The sequence below is a fragment of the Candoia aspera genome, chromosome 1 (genome assembly GCF_035149785.1).
Source record: "Candoia aspera isolate rCanAsp1 chromosome 1, rCanAsp1.hap2, whole genome shotgun sequence".
Taxonomy (NCBI): Eukaryota; Metazoa; Chordata; class Lepidosauria; order Squamata; family Boidae; genus Candoia; species Candoia aspera.
Window position 1 is genome coordinate 32,082,600 of NC_086153.1, and position 26,435 is coordinate 32,109,034.

General features: G+C 40.5%; 1 protein-coding gene across 1 annotated transcript in view; it reads right to left on the reverse strand.

Moving 5' to 3' along the window:
• SPTBN1 (spectrin beta, non-erythrocytic 1) overlaps positions 1–26,012 on the reverse strand; it is a 205,392-nt gene extending 179,380 nt beyond the window's left edge. Inside the window, exon 1 of the mRNA XM_063301479.1 lies at positions 25,689–26,012. The gene's annotated coding sequence lies outside the window, so the exon portion shown is untranslated. The remainder of the gene's footprint in view (positions 1–25,688) is intronic.
• Positions 26,013–26,435: the final 423 nt, after the last annotated feature.

Here is a 26,435-nt window from a genome sequence, read left to right on the forward strand (position 1 = left end):
CAAAAAAAGGTGAACAATACTCTTTATTAGTATTAGGTGGGTAGATAGACCAACTTGACCTTAGGGTCCAAATGAATTACAACCCTGCTAAATATTTGGTTCCTAACTCCCCACCACCACCTTTGAAAGCACTGCCATCAAATATTAATTTTATGTGGGGAGACATGACTTCCTCTCCAGAACACACACCACACAAATAAGACAGAAATAAATTAAATAAAATAGATTACCAGATTGCAGCTGCAAAAATCCAGATGACCTCTAGAGGGCAGCAAAAAGATACAGAAAACAAGTCTTTGAAACCAAGTGTCATCCATGTGCTCAAGGTTTAATCTGCTGCTTTTAAAATTGAATTTATATACAGTATGTCTGTGTGCGTGTGTTTCTCTCCCCCCTCTTTAGCTTTTGTTATGTTTTATAAGCAATAACTATTTTTTTAAATGTAGTGGTCTAAACTTTTACAGCCCAGATGTGATATGCCTAGCAGACTTTCTCTAAGTATCTGGCTAATTCTGACAGTAGCAAATGCTCATCTCAAAGATTAAGCCACGTGTGATAAGTACACACAGATGTTACAGAGAAACTGCAAAAGACATATACGTTTCCTTTTCTGGATAGTGTTGTAAATTCTCTGCACTCTCCAGATTACATGGAGTTGAATGTAGTTCCACTGTGTTTTGCTTGGATTTCTGTTTGGGCCCAGTGCCACAATAATATTTTGAAAACGAAATTCTGTTCTGCATCAGAAAAGCCATGGACTGGAATAATAAGGAGAGTTGTGAAAATCAGATCTCTGTTCTGCACTGGAGAACCCCTGCTCTGCACAAATGGACCGCTTTTGGAAATACAGTCCTGCCAACATCTTTATACTACAGTACATCTGGGGCATTTTGCAGGGATGGGAAGGGGTATCACATTGTTCAGTGTTTTCCATGCTGAAAGGAAAATGGAACAACCCACAAGCACAGTACACAACCTCTTTAATGGGCTGCTTTTCTTCTTGCAGGCCACCTGCAGTCTGAAGTGAGACAGTGCACTGTTTCAGCATGACGTGTACTGTAACCAGTTGTTTTGTGGCATTAAGTAGACTAAGCTGAAAAGTGGCAAGATGATTCCAAAAGAACAAACTTGTTGCTAGATGAGATCTAGCCCTAAAATAATTTCTGGAAATGAAGGCAAATATGCACTTCGGTTCCCAGCCCACTGGCCAGATTACTTTAGTCTAAGTCAGGCCTTCCTTTACAGAAAATGAACCTGTTGATCACAGTCAGCCAACCCACCCCTTCACCAGGAAATACCACAACTGTGAACAACTGACTCTATCTGGATTCTTCCCCTTTGCAAAATGACCTCAGGAAAGTACCATCTGTACTGCAAAATGGGGGAAGGGGAGAGAGAAATGGCATATTTCACTCTTTCCTATCCAGTTGCTTTTCCCAATTAAACTCTGTAAACCAAGCATGGGAGGTAAACCTAAGTCCAAAGCAGCGTCTTGAGTTTCAGAGGAAAAATGCTGGTGGGGGAAAGATTTAAGACCCCTCCTAATCTTTTCTGAGAGTCAGTTTTTTGTAGTGGTTAAGGCACCAGGCTAGAAACCAGGAGAGTGTGAGTTCTAGTCCTGCCTTGGGCACGAAGCCAGCTGGGTGACCTTGGGCCAGTCACCTTCTCTCAGGAAGACAATAAGTGGAAGGCAATGGCAAACTACTTCCAAAACACCTTGCCAAGAAAACTGCAGGGACTTGTCCAGGCAGTCTCCAACAACTGAACATACATTTTTTTTAAATTCTTTTTAGATGTGAACTGCCCAATACTAAAGGTCCATTTTAAGAATGGAGATACTCCAATTAAATTACAGAGGTTAGCAGCAATTTGCCCCTTATACTTGAACAGGACTTCTCCAACAGACTATGCTGGCCTTTCTCAGCCTTGTTCCCTCCCTTGTATATGTTGGCCTTCAACTCCCACCATCTCCAGTCAAGAGTTGTAGTCCAACATTGCAAGATAACATCAAGTAAGGAAAGGGTGCACTACACATTATCATACAACAGTGTAGAACAGGAAAACACTTTTACTACGGGCTGGCTAAACTCACCGGATTAGGGTGTGGATTACGGAAAGTGAAGGAAATCCAAGAGCTGGAGGAAATTACTTAGTAACATAAATATGTACAAGAATTGCTTTACAAAGATCTGCCAAGGAAAGTTGCAATTGTCTACTATGTCCAATAGGCTAGGTGAGTTCTGTGTCATGAGTACTGATGGCGAGCAGGAGGGGGCCCCCATCCAGGGTGGAAAACGCATGCGTAGTACTGAGGAATTAAGCAGCCTTTCGAAGAGACACAGATCAGGCCCGCCTTAGCTTTTGGGGTTTATATGTCTGGGTTTTTCCCACGCTTCTTCAGTTTGTTAGGATTCTGTTTTATGTAGCAGTAATAAACACTAGAGGCCTACTCCTCGTCTCAGCGTGAATTCTCACTGTTAGGACATTCTGGGAGTTGAAGTCCACACATCTTAAAGTTGCCAAGGTTGAGAAACACTGGGCTAGATAATGAGAATTAAGCTTGTAAGACTACTACAGATAATATCTTGTGACTTCCTTTTCCCACATTTAGGACTTTATCTCCAAGAAAGCCTTGGATGACATTTAAGCTGCCTAAAGGAAAAGGCTTTAAGTTATTCAAGGCAAAGCAAGAACTGGGCATGACATATTCACCAAGATTAAAAGTACCATTTTTCTCTCTTGCTCACAAACCAAGTTAGAGTAGACTCACTTGCCATTTATTTATATCGCAAAATAATTTCTTTTGGAGATTTTTAAAATTTATTTTCTATCCCGCCTTTATTATTTTTATAAATAACGCAAGGTGGGGAACATACTTAGAACTCCTTCCTCCTCCTATTTTCCCCACAACAACAGCCCTGTGAGGTGAGTTGGGCTGAGGGAGAACGACTAGCCCAAAGTCACCCAGCCAGCTTTCATGCCCAAGGTGGGACTAGAACTCTCAGTCTCCTGGTTTCTAGCCCAGCACCTTAAGCACTAGACCAAACTGGCTCTCATTGTAGAATCAGTGAGGAACTGGGGCTCCAGGCAAAGTCAGACATTCATGCTCATGAACCAACACAAAGTGAGCAACTATCAACGTGTGTGCTTTTATTTTTATTTTATTTTTTATTTTTTGACTAAAACATCTCATTTCAGTGGCTTGGGACTTTTCTGCATTACTGTAGGCTTAATCAATCAGCTCTCAGATCCAAAGATGAGAAGCAAGCATACAGAGTGTCAACATTCCTTTAGTAAGATGAAACGGCTAGTTCTGGTGCAGCTGCATAGAGGGCTTCCTTTTGCCCTTTTTAGAGCACCTTTCCTCCCCGTACTGTCATTTTTCCTCTGGTTGGCTTAAGTACTAAAGTCAGTAGAAAGGACAGAAAATGGAGTGGAAAAATAAGAGAGAAATCATATCTTTTCATGTTGCCTCTTTTGATGGAAAATGGAATCTGCCCCTTATTCATTATCCACGTGAACTGGGGGAAGCATGAATAAAAAAATGGATTGCTGTCATCACATATAGCTTGACTTTCAAACATCTCACATTTTTTTTCAGCTGGTGCACACTTCATTCCTGAATGTGTTTGAGAATCTAAGTGTTTATGAAACAAGCTTTCACCACTTACCCCTGAAAGAAGTGTGAAAAAACTCATAAGAAATATTACTCTTATTAAAAATTTGACACAAGCTAAGTCTTTATTGTAAGAAATTTTCTAAAAAAACCCTCAGAGACACCTGTTCTTATGAAGTTCAGCCATAACACCAATTCCAACATGAGCTTCTAGCCAATCTAGGAAAACGGATGAAAAGCAACTATAGCAATTTTTATATTTTTTAATAAAATACAAAATCTATACTGAGATAATATCTTTGTTAGGACAACAGGAAGTTTATCAAATACTTGCAAGCTTTTAGTTTCCATGCACTCTTCATCTCTGGTCTCATCCGGTTATCCATTTCAACTGAAGTGACATAGTTATAATTATAATAATACACTGTTATTGATACAAAACAGGCTATGTCTGAACCTGTGGATTTAATGAGATCTTTCAAGCATCCTTCTTGTATATATTTGTAGTGCACTACAGCTGCCTAATTTCTGCTTGTGCAGCATGACATCATCCAAGTAGGAAGCAGTCAAAAGTGGTGTCGGTCCTGGTTTGATGTATGTAATACTTCCCATCAAAACAGGAACCATATGTTACATTGCAATTCCTTTTTCTTCTGTCTGAAACAGAGTCTTAAAATCTAATTCATTTATCCTATATCATTATACAAATCAAAGTGGCTAATAAGAAAGAACAATGAAACAACATGATCATTAAAATGCCCCAACGGTATACAAATATTATATTCCAAGGCAGAAAAGAACAAGCGTTACTTTTATGGGATCAGCCTGGCTTATTTTTTACTAGAAGTTCAAAATCTAACAAAATAATCACTTGGGGAGTACAAGCAGGATGGGAGAAGAGAGAACAATCACTTAAAAATTAAGGGGTGCATGCTTTATAGAATTATTTTTGTGTAAAAATTGTACTCTTAGGGATTAATAGCTTGCATAGACTGGGAAATGAAAAACACCCCAGTAGAAGGTAATGGTGAGGGACGCGGTGGCGCTGCGGGTTAAACCGCTGAGCTGCCGATCGGAAGGTCGGCGGTTCGAAACCACGCGGTGGGGTTGCTAGTCCCAGCTCCTGCTCACCTAGCAGTTCGAAAACATGCAAATGTGGGTAGATCAATAGGTACCGCTTCGGCGGGAAGGTAACGGCGTTCCGTGACGCCATGACCACGGACGTGTCCTTACAGATGCCGGCTCCAAGGCTTAGAAACGGAGAAGAGCACCGCCCCCTAGAGTCGGACACGACTGGACTTTACGTCAAGGGAAACCTTTACCTTTACTAGAAGGTAATGGCAATACTGTTGCCAAGAAAACTGCATGGACATATCGATAACGTCACCAAAAGTCAAGCATATACCAAAGGAAACTATTTTTTTTATTTTCATATTACACTAGAATCACTGAACATCAGGGCTGGATGGTTCCTTGGAGATCATCTGCTACTTCAGCATCCCTGATGGATGACTAACCAGCTTCTGTTTAAGCACCTGCAGTCAGTATGGGAATAGCAGGCAGCCTATCTTTTAGCAAGCTAGTTAAAAAAAAAATTATCAAGCTAGTAATATTTGGGAGCTGACTAACAAGTCCACAGCAGAAGCCAGATCACATTATATTTAAAACTGGATGCTGGATTGCTGCTTAGAAGCTTAGTGGCCGCAAAAGCAATTGGTGCAAACCAAGATGAGCATATTGATAATCAAGTTAATGCTTTTTTCTGTTTAGAAAATCCGTCTCTTGATACCTTTAGCTATAAAAAGTATGTGTGATTCTTCTTAATAAAGATGAAGTTGTGGTTTAAAACTCCAGTTATTCCACAGTAGCTACCACTGATTTTATACAATATTGCTATGGTTGAATAAAATGCCTGTGAAATACTGTACTTCTGGTTGTCAACTATAGTAATAATATATCTTACAGGGTTGCAACATAATATACATAAAGCACATTTGATTCTTAGGAGCGGGGGAGGACTTATTCCTATTATTTTACATTATGGCCTTTCAGAAAATCCCACAATGGAGCCATTTCATGGACCTTCTTCAGACTAAATAGTATTGAGATAATAGTAGAGGCAAAAATCAACTAGGTTGTACATCCTGCCCTTATTTGAAAACTTTTTTTTTCTTTTATACCTAACCTAAGAAAAAAAATCTGTATAACTTAAGTTTATCTATTGGTTGGTCCTCAAGAAAAGTATTGATGTACTGATTCTGGATCAGTCTAATTAGGACCGGGCACTTTCAGAGTGCATGAAGGTGGCACGTAGCACCTGCCTGCAGCTCTGTAAAGCAGGTATTTTCTCTTCCTTCTGCAGATGCCACAGGTTCTCAAGAAAACACACCATGGCTTTAAAGCAGCGTTTCTCAACCTTGGCAACTCCAAGCTGTGTGGACTTCACCAGAGCTAGCTAGGGAATTCTGGGAGGTGAAGTCCACACAGCTTGAAGTTGCCAAGGTTGAGAAATGCTGCTATAAAGAGTTGCAAACAGTTCCTGGGTGCACTCTGAAGGAACTTTTTGAACTTTCTGAAGTGCTGCACAGTCCTATTTCTAATGAACAGCCCTTATTGTGGTCAAACATTGGAACAGTCAGACCTATGGCGCAAAACCGAACAGCATTTCGTTCTGTTATACGTAGGGTTGCCATGAGTTGTTGACATCTCAACGGCAACTAACAACAACATTGTGGTCACTAATCAATACAACTGTTATAAATCCCAAATATGAATACAGAAAGAGTTTGTAAAGGACCAGTCTAAACAAGGGTATGTGCTAATAGTGAGACAACAGGAAGAGAATTCATACATGAAAAAGCAGCTAATTTATATGGTATGGTGTTAAGAATCCAAAAATAGGAACATTTCTGATTGAACACTATACCTGTAAAATTCCTATATTAATACAATACTAAAGCACTAAAATATTATTTTATTATACAGCTATTTTAATATACTACAGAAATTTTAAAATTTGAGCCACTAAAATATTTAAGGTTAAGACCTATTGGTTTTATCAAATTCTTTATTACAATTACAAGTTAGTGCTGCTATTCAGCTTCCATAAATTCAGTAATATAATAAAAATCCTAGAATATTTATTTAAGTTTGATGCCCCTTAAGGATCTCAGTGTTTGGCATGCTGTTAGCCAGAATTTTGCTCCTTGACTGGTAAATTTTGGACCCTTATCTTTAAGTGGATATTTTACATAGATACCACCCAGAGCATTCAGAATGTTTTGCATCAAGGGGGCTACCAAACTGCAGCAAGCGTATGTGTAGAGACAACAGCCAGACAAACATGGGCAAGCATTTCTCTTTCCCCATCCCTGCAAGGGAAAATTATTTCCTTATGTGGGATCTTCTTCCATCTGCCATCAGGGACTGCTGATGGGAGGATCTCAAAGTGGGCAAGAGTGAAGAGTCTGCAATACTTTGGGAGAACGAGCTGTTTAAGACAATGGGTGGCTTTCCGGGGAGCACTAAGTGGTTAGCGGCTACACTTGCAGAAATTCTGCTTTGATCTTTCTGCCTGCCCATATCAATTAGTCTCAGTTTCAGAGTGTCTCTTATGTGGTCACATCCCATTCCCAAGAGCCCATATTATGCCATTTTCTGTTCTACCCTAACTTTCTACGGTGGATGGTAGACGTTTGTCAACATCAGCAGGGTCCAGCCTTGTGCTAGAAACTTCAACTTTAGCTAGACGTTACATATCTTCACTGAGACCCTGGTAGCAGCTGTAGGCAGGCCTGCCCCCAGCAGAGTGCTGCATTAGGTACAGATCATTTCACGTGGAAGACTTTTCTTAAAAACTTGGTCTGGATAAAGACTCAAGCAGGGATGTCTGACTTTCTAGCCCTAATTCCACTCCATAAAGGAGATGGGCCAGAGCTTAATGGCAGCAAGAATGTGCTGTGCTCCTCTTATACAGAAAAATGACAGTATGACTGCACTATTTGTTTGAGTCTTCTGGAAGGCCCATAAGAAGCAAGCTTTCTTCCTTTTAACTGGAAAAAAAAATCATCCCAAGGCAGTTAAAATAGGCCATCTGGTCAAATTATTGCCCACTTACACTCTAGTTTATGCTTACAGATCTTTTCCAGAACACCATTGTCTGAGTTTTGTTACAGCTCACTCGGACCTAGTGATACAAACAGAAGGAGAATAGAGAACAAAAGGCCCTCTTTAGTTCTGGGGGGCAGTGATAAAATCACCACATCAGCCACACAGAGTAGGGCCGCTACCTGCCTGCCTATGACGTCCCATGGGAGTGTTGTGCTTTTGTCAGACAGCTGGTGGTGAAATTAATGTAAACTTGAATAATAAGCGGGCAACAATGCAAGCTTGTCTAACCTCTCTCCTGGTGCGGACACACTCAGAAACTTGTCCTCCTGCACTACATCTTACCTTCAGCTTGGTACTTCTATGTATTTTATAGATGAGGGTAAGCAACTAATGGTCAAGTAATGTATCTCTAAGTTTTTCCCATAGTTTATCTCTGGAAAGACTACTGAAAGACTACCGAAAGCCTACTTACAATCAATAAATGGTGGAATGTAGAGCAGATCTTGGGGGTTGCTATGTATTTATCAAATGGGTGACCCAACACCAGTTCTACTTACAGGAACAAGAGTATTTTCTATCCCCATCCAATCTGATGGAGTTTAGAGTATAAATGTTTCACCTATAACTTGCACAGAACACTGAATAAATCGGTTGGGTGAAAATTTTCAGGTATTCTCTCCTTTCCTTCTTAAAGATTGGCACTATTATGGCCAAACCCAATCTTTGTGAACTCCGTTTTTTTGGTCAATATAGCTTAATTGTTATTCACATCATAACAAATTCTCATTTATTTTTTTATATTCCATGGTTCTCAATAAACTTTGTCAATGTGATTTATTATTTCTTAAAGGATTTGCAAGATGTTAACAATGCGTTACGTATGCTTCCCTCCAGCCTTGTTTCCAACATACCTTTTACTCTTTACATGGTAAGCATTACTCTATCGTAGTTTAACCTACAATGAGTTAAGCAGTAATTTCACTGCTAATTTATACCACCAGAGAAGAATTTTATTATTTTAAAATGTTTCTAACCCTCTTACTATTAAAATAAGTAAGAGTCCGTTTTTAATCTGTATGCTACCTAGAGTCAGTGCTGAATTGGGTTACCTTATAAATCTAAATTATTAATAGATAAAATCCCTAAATGACAGCATCTTAATACTATTAATTACGCAAATTTTAATATCTTCATCATTGCTTTTAGCAAAGGGAAGACAGTACATTTTAGCACCTTGTCATCATCACCTAATGAAAATAGCTATCTGCAGCTTTGTTTTATATTTTTTAATTAAACTATGCAATTCAGTTAATCTAATTAAAATTCAAAAGCCTCCAAATATTTTTATGGTGTTGAAACAAAGTATCCCACAATACATTTGTGTAAGACTATTTTCTATCCCAAATTCTGTCTCTAGCTCTGGGGCCTGCTTTCTCTCTCTTTATGACCTCTGAAGGTTATAAAAGTTGTATGACCTTGAGTGACATGGAAGAAAAATAAAAACATGGTCCCTCCTCCAAATTGCCCATTGGGTGACAAAAAGGTTCATAGAACAACCAAGGAAACTGAGACTATCTGCATTTAGTTATTATGTGTTAATGAAAGCTTAATTCCCTTTCATTTAGTTTTGTTCTGATAAGGTCATGTACCTCCAAGCCAGTTGCCACATTGACCAAGGAACATAGGGAACCTTTGTGACAACACTCTGACAAAAGTTGCCTCTGGTGACACAAGAACAGCTGAAGGAAAAGGAAAAGTGTGGGAGAAACATCTTTGATATATCCAGGGAATGGGTTTCTAAAACCAAAGGATGGAAGGTTAAAACAGGATGATTCATTCTCTGCAATTCCAAGAATGCATATTCAGTTTCAAGATAATCTAATTTTTTATTGTGAGTGCTTGTGTATGTCTGTGTGTACACCCAGCCACCCCAACATTCCAGTCTTCATGGTCCCAAATATATGTTTGAAAGTATGCAGTAAATGCCTTTGAAATGTTGTTTTCAGCTTCTGCATGTGGCATTTAGCTGATCTTGCCTGCGCTAAAAAAGCTAGGCAGAGTCAGAGCTGGATAGGAGACCAACAAGAAATTCCAGGGCTGTGGGTTAGACTGGAAAAATAAAACAAAAAAATTCATGGAAGAAGGCAATGGCAAACCATTTCCATATTGTTACCAAGAAAACTATGTGGATGTGTTGGGGTAATCAAGAGTTGAGCTCAACTTGCTGAATTATTTACCATACTGCTCTGGCTGCCAGTTTACTAGCTATTTTAAAGATGAATTGCAAAAATAAAGATGGTAAAGAAACTTACATAAAAGTACTTATTGTATCATGTTCATCCTCCAATTACAGTTATTGAATAAATCACAACCAGTTCACACAATACACTAAGCCATAAAACTTGGTTTACAAAGCACATTTCTGTTATTGGCCAATCTGGTAGTGATCTTCCTTGATTTCAGTTTTTTTCCCATCACTACAACTGAATCAGAAGCTATCTATAGACAAGGTTCAGGCCCTTAAATGAACACCAGTAGAATGTGTATTTGGCTATGGAAAAGAAGTTCATACCTTCTAGAAGAACTTGAATGAGTTGGATAACTGATGCAACTAATAGAGAAAGAGTATTTAAAATATCACACAGTTGTGCACTGATGTCCCAAATGCCTGTTTTAGGAACAGTCACACAGTACATACTCCTGCCTCTAATGCTATCTATTTATTTTATAACTATTTATGTGGAATCCTTGGTGCTATCTGAGCCTGGTTGTTTGCTTGCAGATGTTTGCTTGCAGATGTTTCATTACCTAGCTGATGATGTTACCTAGTCAGGTAATGAAACATCTGCAAGCAAACAACCAAGTTCAGAGAGTACCAAGGACTCCACCATTCAACACTGAGCTATATATATTCTCTCCAGTTGGAATAACTATTTATTCCAATGACTAAACACCCTTATCAAGTGAAAAAAATATTGTGTTTAACAAAATGCAATATTCACAATTGCTGGAAAAAGAAGCTAAAAGCAGTTTATGTCATTTGTTAAAATGGTCTAAAACAGGCATTTGCAAGTAATACAGGAGGGGAAAACAGCATTAGGCCAGCTAATCGGTTATCAAAAAATAATCTGTGCCAGAATAAGGACAAGTGTCCAATTATTTTGCCAACCTGACAGGTCACTATTTTAAGACAGAGCAGCACTACATTAGCATTCTCCTCTCAGCCTCTTAGCAAAAATCTGGCACACTTCAGTCAGTATTTAATGCACAGTTTCGTTTTGGGTTTGGTCCCACAGATCTTGAAGATGCACCACTGGTGAGTTTCTCCCGTTTCAAAGCGGCCCGCCCTTCCATCACATAAGATCGTAGTGTAGAAATGCCTGCCTGAAAATGAGAAAAACATTTGGAACCTGCTCCTCTGAGAATCCAGGTCACAAAGAGAGCAATTAAATAAGCTCACAACAAATAAATAAATAATTCCCATTAGTAGAGCCAAGGCAAAGAAAAATGATGGGCTTTGTTTTTTTTGATCTGGCATAAATCAGTAAGCCATTTCTTCATCAGCACTGCTGAGTTACCTTATCCATAAGAGAGAAAATAACAGGGAACAGGTTGCCATGGTAGACTCAGACGGTTTGCTTTCGTCTTTGGCAATCAGATTTAGCATCACTGGAATCGAGGCAGATGTTCATGTCAAAAGAACCAATCTCCCCCAAAGTCAAATGAGAGAAGAGTCATCCAGTTCTTTATAAGCGGGTGTCCTCCCTAAATCTCATTTCTGAATAATCTGTCTATTTTCCCCACCCATATCCCTATAAACTTTCATCAGGGCATGAGGGAGCAGAGTTGGAATCTGTTTCACTCGTAAAGAAAATAGCCATGAATCAACCATGTATTCCTAGCATACCAGCCAGCCATACAGTCTGAAGCCCCACGGCCCCAACACCTTGGAAATGACCCCTAAAAACCTCCCAAAGTTGTAAAGAATCATTGGTCTACGTGAGTGGCTCTACCCAGGCTGAAGTATTAGGGCACAAAGAGGGGGCTTTACTAGCAACTGCTTGTGTGCAAAACCTTTCAAATTTGAAGTATTGGAGGTCTGCAAAGCTCTCAAAAACTCTGCTTTAATTTTGAAGCCGTTGTTTTGGCCATTCCAGAAGTGTCTCAAGCTCCATACACCACTCGAGCTTGAAATATCGGTTTTGAATGTGAAACAGGGCCGTTTCAAGCCTGACTGGAACATCTCCTGCAACTTCAGAACACTCCTTTTTGATCACGAGACAACTGTTTTCAAGCTTGTACTGTTATAATTTGAAATGTTTTGCATACCTCTAATAAAGACTGTATTATGCAAAAACAACTACATGGGCATTCCTCCCACAGATCAAAAAATAAGTCCAGTTGGATCTGAATATGCGCCATAGGCGAAGAATGTTGAGTGCAGAGAGAGAAAAGTGGGGAGGTGACAGTGGAATGGCTTTCTAGAAAAGGTCAATGCTTCACAGAGCAGATGCCTTATCAGCAAGCTCTTATTAAACTATAAAATGACATTGAAATATTTTGTTGCCATTCTTATCAGCAAGGCCTATCCTTAGGCTGACTTAATGAACCCAGGGAGATGGACTAGTGCTCCTATAACATGGATATACTGCTCCCCCTCCTGTTTTGGGGGGATTTGTGCTTGGTGTTGCACCCAGGAATGCAATGTTGGAACAGCAGTTGCCTCTGCAAGCCCTAAAGACAGGTACAAGGTCAGTGGAGATGCTACCGTAAGAAGTACCAAGCCAGTGAGAAAGATTTGGTGGGCTGGAGGTAAGCGACCGATGAAGGGACAAGCCTGACTTACTTCCCATTAATAGAATTCCTCCACTGGAGAGGCTTGCTGCTTTCTACAGAAGCAAAGGCAAAGCTAAAGACACCTTTCAAACATCAGGGTGATCATTAGATTTCAAGGGCATCTTCTGTTCTTGTTGCACAAGGAAGCCAGCTCAGCTAACCTCAAGCTGCATTCCACTGGCACTAGAAATGCAGTGCTTAATTAGAAGGGTTGATTCCTACACCACTCCATACAGCTACTTTGCATTCCTTCTGCCAAGAATGGCAACCAATCCTCTTCGAATGCTTTAATTAGATTCCTCTGTACTGGCAGAAAAGTCAAGGGGTGGGGCGGAACAAGGGGTTACCACAGTAAATGTTCATTTTTAAGGTGCTATACAGATAGTGGCTCAATGATCACTCGGTTCACACACTAAGTGTCAACCTGGGTTGATTTTAGTTTACTGTGCTGTACACGCACAGCTACTGTGGTTTGTAAATCATGGTTTAAACCAGTGAATTCAATCAGTGATTTAAATCTGAACGCTTAACCAAAGCTATGACTTTAAAAATATTCAAGTCAGCCACTCTCTTTATTGTTAAAGACGGGGAGGGCTCTTCTTTGGCACTGATTAGTGGCAAAATTCATGCAACATCTAGCTAGTGTTAAACGTAATATTTGCAGCTAAAAAAAAGAGACATTCATTGAAGAGTTACATTTCTCACCCTCCATTAACGGCTGGCCCAAAGTACAAGCTAGTGCCCAGTCCCCTTGTGTCTCTTTGAATGTACCGTATTGAATGAATACATTTGTATTCCTCCTCTCACCCAAAGGATTCAAGGTGACATCTGGGGCCGTCCCGTTTGTACCTCACCCCACCCCTAAGCGCTACTTCCATTGCCAAAGATCTCTCAGCACCAGAGGTTGGGGAAGACAAGAAGGATAACACTATTGCAGTCATTTCATACATACAGGCTTCTTAGGGACATCTGCTTGCCAAGTGTGGGAAATAGGATGCTTGACCACATGAGCCCCTGAACTAACCCAGCAGGGGTCTTCCCCTGTTCCAGTTGCCAAAAACTGCCTTTAGGCAGACAGAGACACCACAGCATGTCTCAAGTTAATAAACCAGGACACAACTGCTTGACTACAGCTAACAAGAAGTTGTGGGATTCTTTCACTGAGGATATAGATGAGATTATCAGTAACTCACTTTCCCTACTATGTCAACAGGAATTTTCTAGCACTTGGCTTATTCTGTAACTTTAATCGTTTTAAAACAAACTACATCTCCAATTACTACTGCTAGCAGCACTACCCTCTTCTATTGCTGGCAGTTAATATAAAAAAGCTGGGGTTGCTTAATTGGCAACAGGCTGCAGCGGACAATTTTATTCATTGGCGATAAAATTTAAAGATATACCTATTTTTATATCTGTGTTTTGCAATGCGTTATAATTGGTAATGAAAAAGCTATTTAAAGACAGACTTTCAAAAATTAATGGTAGCTTTAGTTTGCTAAATGTTAACAAATATGTTGCGTACCACTTTGAAACACTTAAAGAAGAAATTAATATTTCAAGCGATATGCTGATACACACACACACACACACACACACACACACATACACATATACATATGATTTAATTACCATCATCCTAACTATGTTTATTTAGAAGTAAGCTCCTCTGTGTTCATGACTAAGTTCCCTTATTGTACAAAGCTATGTTTTCCTTAATCATGGTTATGGAATAAATCATATTGGCTAGATCTGTACAACTTACTAAGCCAATAAACCACAGTTTACAAACCACAGTGGCCAGATCACAGCTTAGCTTTACAGATTGAATTAACCAGCTATTAGAAACCAGATCTGTTAAACTATGTAACCTTTTGAAAAAAACAAATGGCTGACAGCTCTTTAATTTGTCTGTTATATTAGTGGTATTGGCTAGTCAATCAGATGGGAATTTAACATACTAGCAATATTAGTCATCGGACACATCTGGATGTTCTGTACAATAACCGCATGCCAGTGGTTTCTAAAGACTTTGCTAGGATATAATCTGCATCCATTAAAAACCTCCATAGAAGATTCCATGCCTGTCTCAAGCACGTGTTCCATTTAGTTTCATGGTTCTTTTCCCTAATACTGAACTGAAACCTACATGCTGCAGTTTAAGACTTCTGCCTCCTGAGTTTTTAGTAATAATTTTTTAATGACCCAAACCAGTTCCTATTGTAAATGAATTTCTTCAGGTTGTTGTTGTTTATTCGTTTAGTCGCTTCCGACTCTTCGTGACTTCATGGACCAGCCCAGGCCAGAGCTTCCTGTCGGTCGTCAACACCGCCAGCTCCCCCAGGGATGAGTCCTTCAGGTATACAGTGATAATCACAAATTATGAACAATGCCATGGAGTTCTAGGCAGAATACCTTGTAGGCACAAAAGTTCTGATTCCACCTTTCTTTTATGCCAAAATAAATTAAAATGTAATCCATTGGAACTAATACCGGAACACTAAGACTTGGAGTAAATTCTAATGTAACGCAGTTCCAGTTGTATTTCTGTGTACCTTGACTGCTTAGTTTTATCTTTAATAAACTCGGTTTCCCGTATGAATGTCCGGAAGAAATTACGTCATTGGAAAGAGCACAACATTCTTCTTGTTTGGAAAACCAAATGCACTGATTAAAAAAACAGATGTTATTTTTTGAAAAAGGAATAGATAATTGTACAGCGACCTAGGGAGTGCAGATAACCAGCCCGCACTGACATTGCGCTTTGCACTAAGCCATGGTTTGTGTATATTACAATAGGCTGGATTCATAGAACACACCATGCCATAAACCACGGTTCGCAAATCCTCAAGAGGATGTCAGACAAGCAATTATGTCTATTTGCTCTAAAAGAGGTTTTAAGAAATTCATCAAGGGTAAAGTTGTGAAGGCTTCTAAAAGTGGGAAACTCAGAATGACAGCCTTTAATTTATTTTTTTAATGAATGCCTCATCTGCCTATTCACCAGAATCCACCATTATAATGGACTGAAGTTGAATATGTACAGGAAAACAGAAGTGATGAATTCTTCCTCCAGGAGCATTTTGTCTTAGGCAGGTGCAGTCACTGTCCTAAGAAACGTCAGTGACTGAAGCAAGCTTGTTAAAATGATAACTCTGATGATTTCAGACAATCCTAAACTACTCTCTTCTGGTTCACACATCATTAAACCACAGTGATGTATTCTAATATATCACACAAAGCCTAAAACAATCATTATGGTTTAGGGCTTTTTTTCTTTCATAATAATGCCTTGCCAAAAAAACTATTTAAAATGTTTATTTTTATTTTATTATGGGCAACTTACATAAATAAAAACATAAAATCACAGACTATTATTAAAATATGACAATAACAATAACAACAAACCCAAAGATAATGACTCAAAAATAACTGTGAAGATTTTAAAAGGTGCAATGTAGCATATGTATTCTCAGGCAGTGAAAACAGATGTAATCAAAAGTAAGGCCTCCTGATTTCTGTGATTTATTCCCAAATAAATATTCAATAAAATCTGTTAAATGATTTGGAGAAATAAAGCTGGGGGAGAGAGAGCCATTTTCACAAAACAATTTTTCCTGGGTCACTTTCAGACTGGGTCACTTTCAGGATTTTTTAAAATTGAACCACTTTTTCTCTGCAGCATTAGTAACTGATGGTCATGACAGCTATTTATAACCTCTGAGATACAGGCAGCCCTCCTCTAAACACTTCTTGCTGAAACAATGATAGGAAACACTTTCTGATTGATGGGACTTCCCATAAGCATTTGACTTGCCACTCACAATGAATTAAATCAGTGTTTCTCAACCTGAAGATGTGTGGACTTCAACTCCCAGAATTCCCCAGCCAGGACACTGGCTGGGGAATTCTGGGAGTTGAAGTCTACACATCTTCAGATTGCCCAGGCTGAGAAACACTGAACTACATAAACCTTTGCTCCGATCCAAATGAATCATCTTCACATACTTACGTTGGTTTTCCCAGGTCCCAGCTTGTAATATCCCAGCAACAACTTTGTAATAACTTAGAGCCTATGTCTCAAAGAAGCCTCCACCCTTAGCTTGCCCTTGGGAAGACTGAGTTGTAAGTGCCTAGCTTTGAGGTGGCAACCAGTATCTTTTGCATAATTAAAACTCAAAATATGAATCACTTCCTTTCTCACCAGTCAGAACTCTCACTTTTTCCCCACATGCTTTTTTCCCCTAAGCTTTTACATGAAGGAATTAAGTCTTCCTTATCCTTTTTAAAATATATGAGTTTGGGCTTTCCAGCTCTCAAAGGGGCTTGCCACAAAGCATTCAAACAACTTGATGGGCAGCCACCTCAGCAGGTAGCAGCATTTGGCTGACCTTGTCCAAGCTTAGAAAGTAAGCAGGCCTGAGGTTAGCACTGGGATGGGAGATCACCCAAGAATTCCAGGGCTGTGGGCTGGAATGGGAAGTTAAAAAACATTCCAGAAGTGAGTGGCAAAACAGTTCCATATTCCTGCCAAGAAAACTGTATGGATATAGCCATGAAATCATCAAAACATGAACTTGACTCAGAGGAGATTTTACTTTGCTTAATGCTCTTTCTGACCAAAAGTAATTACTCAAACAGTCCATTTCTCAATTACTCAAGAAGTCCATTTCAAGGCCATAGTCCTGCTGATTTACAGCATACAAATGTGTAGCTTAAGGGGGTAGGTCTTTCAGAAAACCAGCAAACATAGCTACTGGAATATCTACTGTAAGTAGTAGGTTATTCCACACTCCAGAACCATCATTGTAAAATCTCTCCACCTTTTCAAGCCCAACCTGACTTCTCACAACTACACATAAAACTGTACAATAACCCTTCCGTGCAGTTAGTTTCCAAACTATCATAATTTGAAATCTAAGTGGAAATTAGGCAGAAAATGCTTCAGATTCAATTACAAACAGGTGATTTGGAGTTCACAGGAACATGCATGTAGTACCTGTCTACTGCTATGTAAGGCAGCTGTATCTTTTCCTGGAATCACATGGCAATTCAAGGAAAAGAGATGGCTGCTTTAAAGAGTTACAAAGGGATGCTATTGCTCCTTATCTCATGTACTTCAAAGCATGTTTTTGGAATCAAATCAAAGCACTGCACAGCCTTATTGATAAATGATAGATCTCTGTTCCTGTCATTAAATTTAATGAGACTGAAAAGAAAAGCACATGTGGGCATGTTAATGCTGCCACCCCTAGTTCCACTTTCCAGTCCCTCAAAAATAGTTTGAAGCTGATTTAAATACATAAATCTCAGTGATATCAATTGCATTTAAGTTTCTCTAGAAATTTGATTTTCTACTAAAAATGCAGACTTTATTTCTGAGAATTGATAAGCACACCATACAATAAGGGCTGGAGGTAATTTACTAGGGCTATGCAAAATTTATTAGGGATATAAATAAAATATGTTAAGAGTTTTCTTTAGCATTTATTGTAATCTATTGGCCATCCAGATATTTGAAGCTCATGCCTGGGCATATAAGAGTTTGGGGAGGGGGCTGTCTCTGAGAAATATGTAATAGGCCCCTTGTTATTTTAACTTTTCAAAATTAAAAGTAAATTTCCATTGGCTATTTTGCAGAAAAAGTGGAATGAAGATTGGAGGATCAGGCCCTGCACCCCTGAGAACATTCTCAGAAGGAAGACTGATTGAGAAATATTGTTCTTTTGGAATGAGTTTCATTTCCATCCAGGACACTGGATTGCTTTGCACGTGAATTATGGGACATCTTAGACCTAGACTACTGTAATGCGCTCTACATGGGGCTACCCTTGAAGAGTATCCAGAAACTACAGCTGGTCCAGAATGCAGCCGAGCGAGGAGGGCACATGTAATACCATTGCTGCATGAGCTGCATTGGGTACCAGTTTGCTTCTGGGTCCAATTCAAGGTATTGGTTATCACCTTTAGAGCCCTACATGGCATGGGGCCAGGTTACCTGAGGAACCTTCTCACCCCCACTACATCGACCCATCCCACCCGATCAAGCAGAGAGGGCATGCTTCGGACCCTGTCCATGAAGGATTACCGACTGCCAGGAGGAGGGCCTTCTCTGCCGCGGCACCCGCCCTCTGGAACAGCTTACCCCCAGAGGTAAGACAGGCCCCCACTCTCCTGGCCTTCCGGAAGAGGGTGAAGACATGGCTATGCCACCTCGCTTGGGATGGGGGATAGCCATTCATGGGGGAGGCACTGTGATTGTGCCAAGTATAAGATCCTAGAGCCATCTTGAATTTTATATTTTAATATTTTTGTATTTTTATATTTTTATTGGTATTTATGTATATGTATATTTGTATTGATTTTATGTTGTACTGTTTTTATTGATTGTTATTTTATTATCTGTAAGCCGCCCAGAGTCGTCGTATACGAGATGGGAGGCAGAGAAATTTGATAAATAAATAAATAAAATAAATATTGTAAAACAAGGCTGAACACAGAACACTCATGAATAACCTGCAGCTTATAGTATAGCTGATTGAAGTGCTGTGTTATATATCTGCACTGTAATTTCACTGTCATAAACAAATGTTTTGCAGGTTTTATATAAAGAATGTAATATAAACAGACTTTGGAGATTCTTAATTAACTTTAAAGAAGGAGTAAGTGCAAATATGGCTCTATAAAGTAAGCAGATAGATTTTGAAGAGCTTGGCTTAATGGTATATGCTTTCCCTGGCTCCATGTGGTTCCTGCCAACTAAATCTCTGGCATCTCCATTTAAAAGACTCAGGGATTAAGTGAAGGGAAAGTCCTCTGCCCAGGACCCCAAAGAGCCTACTGTGCATCAGTCAGAATAGATTTGCTTTGTCTGAAACCAAGGTCTAAGTCAGTATTCCTCAACCTCAGCAACTTTAAGATGTGTAGACTTCAACTCCCAGAATTCTCCAGCCAGCAAAGCTGAAGTCCATACATCTTAAAGTTGTTGGGTTTAAGAAAGATTAATCTAGGTGATATACTCCCACACATCTAGGAAGTATTAGCTGATGGTCAAATAAGAAGACTGGCATAAGGCAGCTTGCTATATTCTATTTGCTGCAAGTTAAAACATGTAGATATAATTAGGTGGTTAAATTAAGAGCATAAAAAAATACATATTTCATATAAAGAGAAATCCTTTCATTCAGAGCTCTGTTCCAAGCAATTCTGAAACTTTACTAGGATATGAAAAGCATTCTCTTCTACTCTAAAGAGAAAAAGGAATTTAGGACTGTGGAGCAAATTAGTGGTTTCCTACCCTGCTTCTTGATATACTGTAAATCAAGGTTTCTAAATGTTACTATTGATGTCCCACATTTCATCAATGAATTCTTTAAGGAATTCTATTCCATAGGTAGGCATACGGTAGATGTAGAAAAAGTTCTTGTAGATCAACTTTCCCCATCCTAGTGTCACCCAGATTTATTTGGGTTACTGATATCAGAATTCTAAAAGATGAAGTCTCAGTGTACCTCAAGGGCTTCAGGTTGCTGATATAGAGTCTGCATGATTTGGATTATTTATACTGTCAATGTTTTTTCTGATTTGAAATGTTTTCTCAACAATTCTGTCACTTCAAACAAATCCTTCTACAATAAGAATGTAAAATTTAAGCATCTAAAGAATCATTAGATTATTCCCCCTAAAAGTGCAAAGGCAAGAAAGGGTCCCCAAGAAAGGGTAGATTTTTGAATGAATGTCTGTGTTTTAAATCCTAATTCTTCTCTGTGCCTGTGGGAAAGAGAATGTGATAAAGTATGTACGCTGCGTCACTCATGGGACTTCCGCTGAATTTTCCATAACCTCATTAAGCCATTTTCCAAACAAATCTGCAAGGGAAAGTGACTTTCTCATAAGGTTCCCAGAAGAAAACAGCCAATGATCACCTATCTTGAAATCCTCCTGATCCTGAAATCACAATATAATTTGCAGGTCATATGAACATTCAGTTTACTGCTTGCAGTCAGGCAATGAATGAAGTTGGAAAACTTTGTTGAGCATAATGACGCTAATTTTCACTCACTGGAGGCTGTACCTTTTCACAGGGTACTTTGTTTGGGGCTGAAGGCTGGACTAGGTGGATTCATTTCACCGAAACATTTGAATGTATTTAAAATGTAATCAAAATATTTTTCAATTTTCAAAGTACCAAACACTACTAAAATAAGTAGGACTGTATCCTAAAAGTAGGTGGGACCAGGATTTTCTGAGTGTTTTCCCAAGTTGTTTGTTTTGCTTCTGTGGCAAATTAAGTTAATTTTTATATTTAAAGTCTTTTCTTTAAATAGTGATAATCATCCAAAGAAGCAAAACATTGAGCTGCCAATCTTCAGTATAATGCTAAATTTCAACAGGATGGATGTGGAAGGATTTAGGGATTACAAACAAATAAAATAAAGTAATTTGAAAATTACATGTGATCTGCAGGTTGCCTGACACAGCTCATTATTTTGTATAACGTACGCATTCACCAAGAAAAGAAAAACTTGAAATATGCATTTCCAGCTACCAGCAGAAATCAGTGAAAATAATCTGCATGACATTTTTAACCAATGCAGTCATAAAAGTTCAGAGACTTTTGCAAAGCTGTGCCTATTACAGGGACTATGACAAGCTCTATATTACAATGTCCCTCCTTCAAAACTTCCTTGTTGTTCACTGAGCAGACAGGGCTGTCACTGATTCAGTAGCCGTCATTTTAAATTCCCCTAATGCTTCAGAACATGCTCTCCAGCAGCACTGTAGGCAATTAAAATGGCCTAGCCGCCATTGCAAATCCCACTGATGTAGGATCCAATGAAGTCTGGAGGGGCTATAAAATTAGGTAGCCCCTACTTCCAGATAGCATTTCCTGTGGGAAGAGAGCTTGCTCTTGGAATGATGATTAAATCTCTGCATTGCAGAAAGGGATAAAAAGGCTGAACTGCTTTGTGGGGTGGTTGTAAAGATGACTGGGGTAAGATGTGTGGACTACCAGTATTTCATTCCCAAATATTAGATAAATTATTTCTCTGAACTTGAACTGGAAACATAGTTATACTAGATTCAGATTCCAAAGTTACAAGAATACGCGAAGAACTCAAAATCATGCCATCTCATTAAGAAGTTGCTTGAGCGTGCAGATTTGCAGGCTGAATGTCACATACTCTTAACGCAAGAACCATTTTTGCAGCCTAGGCCCTCGAGTCCTGACTGTTCAGTTGATGTTTGGGCCCAGTGAATACATGCAACCAAATTAGGGAAAATTAAATAATTAAGTTTCCTGACTCATGCCACTTTAAGGCAGCCAACAACACATGAATAAAAGGGTGGGGCTTTAACTGCACAGTTGCAGCCACCATCTTGACTTTCTTTACCCTCCCTTGTGGATGCCCCTTTTTGTGTGCATTTATATATTTATTTGTTGAAAACAAATACATCAGAGATTAATTCAACCCAGCTTTTCCCCTGCTTAAAGCACAAGCAACCTTGCAAAACACCATTCGTCCCATCTGAAATGGAACATCACAGGAGAAGCTTTGCGACTACATTCTCCTCTACTTATGTCCAACCTTTTTTTAAAAAAGCAAATGCTGACGGCCCTTGGTAACTGCCATTGCCACCCCAGGCTTGGCTCTCTCACCCTGGAGGCATCCCAGTACATATAAGTGTTTTTCTCAGGTGGGAATTTGCACCTGGTTTTTTAAGCAAAATGCTGATATATCCAACGACACAGCCCTGCTGAGGCCACTCCTTAAAATAAAATCACAAACCACATCTTATCCTAAGCCATTTTTAAACCTATGTGGCCTTTATTTCCAACACACACATGAGATCACATGATATACCATGATAATAAAAACTCTAGTTAAGACCACTAGAGCTGCAAATCAATGTTTTATATCGATCAATTTCTAATAGAGAAACCATGACCACTGCACGTCAAAAAGGACTGCCATGCTGAGCAAAATAACAGATCAATACAGCACAGTGTTTTATCTCCCACAGTGGCTAAAGGCCCTTACAAAGTTCAAGGGGAAGACATAATGGCAGTAGGTCACTTCTTCCTGCTTGTACCTCAGTAGTAGGTATCATCTCAGCCCCACTGATTCCAACAATCACGGCATTCAATCAATGATAGCCATTACTACCTTTAAGTCTTTTAAGGAAAGTAACCAAAATTACAAGAAGCTACTCTTTGTTCTTCCATTTCCTGAACCATCTTGGGCATTCATAATTAATGATACAGAACAATCTCGCAATAAAAACATGGAGGTTCACAAACATACAGGAACCCTCATTTTAATACAGTGTAAACAATCAAATTTAAGAATGTGTTTTTTTCCATCTATATCTAAAACACCCTTCTCCAACCTGGTGTCCTTTACACTGGATTTCAGTTCCCATCATTCCCATCTAGTATTGGTCATGATGGCTGGAGTTGATGACAACATACAGTATATAGAGAACACTAAGTGAAAGAAGAGCAGAAAGGGTAAACTTGCTAGCTCCTGGAGTAAGGCAGATTTTAAATAAAGAATCAGGGAATTCCAGGAGTTGAATTCTAACCTATCTGAAAAGCATCAGTTTGGAAGGCTAAATTCAATGTCTGTTTCAGTAATATAGGATTTTCTCCTCTCCCTAGTCCACAAAATGGCCATGAAACATGATAAAGAAATAGGCCAAAGTCATTCCTCCAATGGTAACACAAGTCATATATTTTAAATGCTGAAATGCACTGTGTAATTTCTCCCAAATGTTTTTCTCCTTATTTAATGTGAAGGTATCACATAAATATAATAAACAATATAAAACATCTCATGGTAGGTTTGAAAACAACTTTCATCACAACCTATTTAAAATAATAAAAATATAAGGAAGCAGATGTAACTATTTATACAAGATGTAATAATGGCCATCAAGCTGGAATCTTTCAAGAAGTAGAAAATTCATGCTGGACAAGGCAAATGATGGCTGCATATCGGCTGGGTTCACACACTGTGCTAACTCATAATATGATTTATTTGGAGTTGACATAACATGATGTGCAAATCCAGCCTAGCAGTTTGTAACCCATGGTTCATGACTTAGCTTGATAGGCCAATTTTGATTTATTCAACAAGCTATGATTAAAACAAGTGTAGTTTAGCATGATATCAGAGGCAGTACGCCAGCTGCTAAGGTACATGAGCTATTGCCCTGATACTGTGGTTGTGGTAGGTTTGTCTTAGGCATCTGATTAGTGGAATGAGGATCTAGATGGCTTTTAGCTGATCCAGAAAAACTTTTTATATTTATGAAAATGTCACTTAAAAAATTATAAAGCCATCCATCATTTGGAACTTTCTTTAGAAAGAAAGGGCACTGTAACAAGTAAAAACAGAGCGAAGTTAACCAGACATCTCCTTTCCACTATAGAGGGAGACTTTTACCCATGACAACCAGCTTTCATTTTATTCCTCCTTCAGCTTTGGGTCCAGCAGGCTAGAGAACCACCCAATCCAGCTGAACTGTATCACACTACTTCTCCCTATTTCCCGAAAGGAACTCCTCCCAATGGCCACTACTTTTGTAGTATCTGATTAATGTGTTCCCACCGCTGTAGGCTGGACTCCACCTGACTGCATTAGAGCTGCAGGACTGCAATCCCATTATTCCCCACCACCACAGACTCTAAGGGGAAAAAAAAGACGGGAAACTGAGGGAGGGAAAGAAGTCAGCATTCCAAGGGTCCCTATAGAGATATCTGCATAAATGGGGTGGGGGACCTTTGTTGGAAGAGGTTTCCAATGATAAAGCTTTGCTGATCCTGTCCTTGCTGGCCAGGGAAAGAGGGAGGAAAATTTGGACAGGCTTCCTTAGGGTGGGGCTGTGATAAAGCGCAAGGGACACAGATTCATGCAAAAGATATTCTGGAAAGCAAAGCGGAGTTGTCAGTGATTCCTGCATTGTGCTGCATCATTTTTCCCTGGACAGACAGGGAGGGCAGGTGGGAAAAATAACATGAAAACAGTAAAATATTTTCTACCCCTCTGACTCCCACATACATATTCTTCCCCCTCTTGATGCACATGCACACTCATGCTTCTGAGGATAATAAATAGTCTCCAAAGGGAAAAGAAGGCACAATGAAGAGGGTGGGGGAGAGGATCTTCAACTATTGTGTAGCCTTAGAATTAAATAAATCTGATTAGTAAATGAGAAGAGGGTCTGGGAAGGTGGCTGTTCAGTATTTATGATTATTACCACCGTCACCATTTTATTCTCACCACGACCAAAAAGAACAAGATGGTTAGTGTTAATCTCCTTTCTAGAGGGTATCCATTTGCAGAAACCTGTTGATGTATTATTAGGAGGGGGGGAGTAGACAGGAGGAGAGAGATTGGCCAGTGTCTCCTCCAAATCACTCGGTGCAAAGAGACTGGAAAAGGGGAGAAAAGGGAGACCGGAGAAGACCGACCACGCCTGTTTTTGCAACCCAGGACGTGTATGAAACCAACAACCTTATTTGAGCCCTCCAGGTTACTCGTAGGTGGCATTTCACGCCGTTTTATTTCTTGCTTAGTAACAGCCATCCACCCCGGCGGGCTCTTTGCCACCCGCCCGCCCCTCGCCGCCCGATCCTCACAGGGCTTCAGTCAGGATCCCTTTGGAAAGCAAAGATTTCGGTTTCAATTATCTTGGGGAGGGCGGTGAGGGGGAAGGAGGGACAATCCTCATCCTGCAGCTCTGCGCTGATGGAGCCGCTTCCTTTGTAGAGAGAAGATTCCCTCACTCGGAGCCAGGCACAATGGCACCGGCTAGGGAGGGCAAGCTCCGGATCTCTGCGCGGGTCCCTGCAGAAGAGAATCCACCTATTTACTAACGCCGCAGTGCCGCCGCCACCGGCCCTCTCGCGCACTCCCTCTCGCCAATTCTTCTCCCCCGCAGCTCCATCAAACCCAGGCACAAGCAGAGCGCCGAGAGGCTCCTTCCCCGATCTCCGGCGCCCGTTTCCCCCGCGGTGAGGACAAGGGATCGGGTCCAGACGAAGTCCCTCACGCACCCCCTCCGCAGTCCCCCTAGAAAAACGATCCTCTTTTTCTCCCCCCTGAAGCGAAATAGCTACCTCGGCTGGAAGTGATGGGGGGGTGGAGTGTAGGATCCGATCTCCTTCGTCCTTGTATGCAATGCGGTGCGCTCCCTTTCTCAGCAGTGACGGAGGAGGAGGAGGAGGAGGTGGGGATGGGTGCGTGATGATGCAGCAAGAGAAGCAGCGGTAATCTCGGTAGCTGCAGCTGGGAACCGGAGTGGGGGCGGACCGACCGAGACAGAGGAGCAGCAGCTGTACTGGCGGCGGGGACGGGCAGCAGCACCGGAGCAGACGAGAGCAGTGGATGGAAGCGGAGACAGGGAGTGGACCTCAGCAAGCCGCAGCCAGTCAGCCGGCCTGCCCCCTCCGATAACCGCCCGCGCAGCAACAGCTGCACTGATGGGGCGGGGGGGGGAAGGGCGGGGATAGAGCGTCCGTACACACGCGCGCGCGCGCTCACACATACGGACACGCACACAGAGCGCGCGCGCGCTGCTGTACACCGAAAGGGCCCTTGAGGGCAGTCCAGCGCAGGGAAGGAGGAGAAGCCCGGGAGAAAGGAGGGAGGGTCGGAGGCGACGGCGACAGAGTGTCCTACGCCGCTTTTCTGATCTGTTCTCTGCGTCGGACAGGCCCAGCCCAAACCGTGACCGCCGGGTGACTGGGCCTGCACCAACGCCAGAAAGCCCGCCCGCCGGCTCTCTCTCACATAACCATGCTTTGCGCGTTTCCCCTATCTTATCCTAACCTATCCATCTTCCTTTCCTGGTAAATCTGCCACCC